Consider the following 1,504-nt stretch of genomic DNA (forward strand, 5'->3'; position numbering starts at 1 on the left):
GTCAGGAGTATGGAGATAAGAAACATTAATTGAAATTTAAGACTACGAAAAAGTGTGCCTTTATCCCCAATTTGTATGATTCACTACGGCCTATCACCCTGCCTTCAAGTTCGGCCAAGTGGAACACAAAGACACACTTTTGCCTTTAAATGTGGTCAGAAAACATGTTTTATGATCTAGTTTGTTCAAGCATAATGAGAACAAAAAGCTAAATTTATGCTTGACACAAAGGGTTAACAGGGATCCTGCGACAGGTAGCTACAGCATAGGTTTTGATTTTTAGTTCTTGGGCTGTAGTCAACAAAAGAAAGACATCTTGGTCAACTGAAAACCTGCTCCTCAACTTGATTGGTTGATGGGGAAAAAAAGGAATCAGCATGTTATCCCTAGATTAACTAAATCAACAAAGTATTTATGCTATGCTACAAATGCCAGTAGCGTGACGAAGTGCTCAGCTTTTGGCTTTGTGTTTTCTATGATAGAGCTGCTCTTGAGAGTTGAACAAATACCACAAAGACCAACTGTCACCTCAACAACAATGGAGTAGAAATGAATACTGCTGGCCACANTTATGTGACAGTGGACAGTGTGCATTGACAGAGTCGTCATAGTTATTGTGAGTCACGGTGCATATTTCCACATTCTAAAACTTCCACGCCCAACGTGGGGCTCGAACCCACGACCCTGAGATTAAGAGTCTCATGCTCTACCGACTGAGCTAGCCAGGCTACATGCTCCAAAAATATAGGTTCAAATTTCACAAAACGCACACTCTCTACACCTGCATTTCCACTTTATGGTATAACACTCTGCTAAAACTGACATGCTCTTCTTTTGCTTTACATTGGCAAAAGTTGTGGACAGCACCTGTTATTCTTTTGGTACCACCTTGGTTGTGGTTCCGAGCTGAGCTGATACTAGAAGGTGAGGTTATAAAACACTGCAGACCACTGATTGGTCAGAGAGAATCTTCGCTTGTGCAAACTCACTATTTTTGAATAGCCAAGTTACCATTAATAGCAACCACAATATTTTTATTCACATGACCCAGATTTTCATAAATGCTAGCCCACAAAACTGTGCCATGTCTGGCAGTTGTCAAAAGTACAGTTGTTCCTTTATTTGGTTGCCAATGAAAGCGTTTAGAAGGTGTCCCATTAAAGATGATGTCATGGCAGTTTCACAGTGGATGGATATAGTGATGAGCTGAGACCACCTACACTGAAGGGATGCTATGGGTTGATGCTGGGTAACAGAACAACATAGTACAACACATACAGATGTCCTGGGTTTATGTGAGAACGCTCAGAAAAGGCTGTGCCTCCGCTCTCAAGCACTTAAGCCACAGGTTTTCATCTGGGGAAAAAAGCTTTGAAAGTACCATCAGCAATTGTCCCATCAGGGAGAATTTAGTTTGACAGGAGCAAACTGACCAACCAACTGACCATAAGGCGTAAGTCCAATTTAGCCCATCGATGGCATCACTGCAATGCTAGATAGATGT

At 41.6% G+C, this 1,504-nt stretch overlaps 1 non-coding gene across 1 annotated transcript; it reads right to left on the minus strand.

The window, feature by feature from the left end:
• Positions 1 to 655: 655 nt before the first annotated feature.
• On the minus strand, positions 656 to 728 carry trnak-cuu (transfer RNA lysine (anticodon CUU)). The gene has a single exon. It is a non-coding gene; the product is annotated as a tRNA-Lys (tRNA).
• Between the last annotated feature and the right edge of the window lie 776 nt (positions 729 to 1,504).

This window comes from Epinephelus moara, unplaced genomic scaffold (assembly GCF_006386435.1).
Source record: "Epinephelus moara isolate mb unplaced genomic scaffold, YSFRI_EMoa_1.0 scaffold1515, whole genome shotgun sequence".
Classification (NCBI taxonomy): domain Eukaryota; kingdom Metazoa; phylum Chordata; class Actinopteri; order Perciformes; family Serranidae; genus Epinephelus; species Epinephelus moara.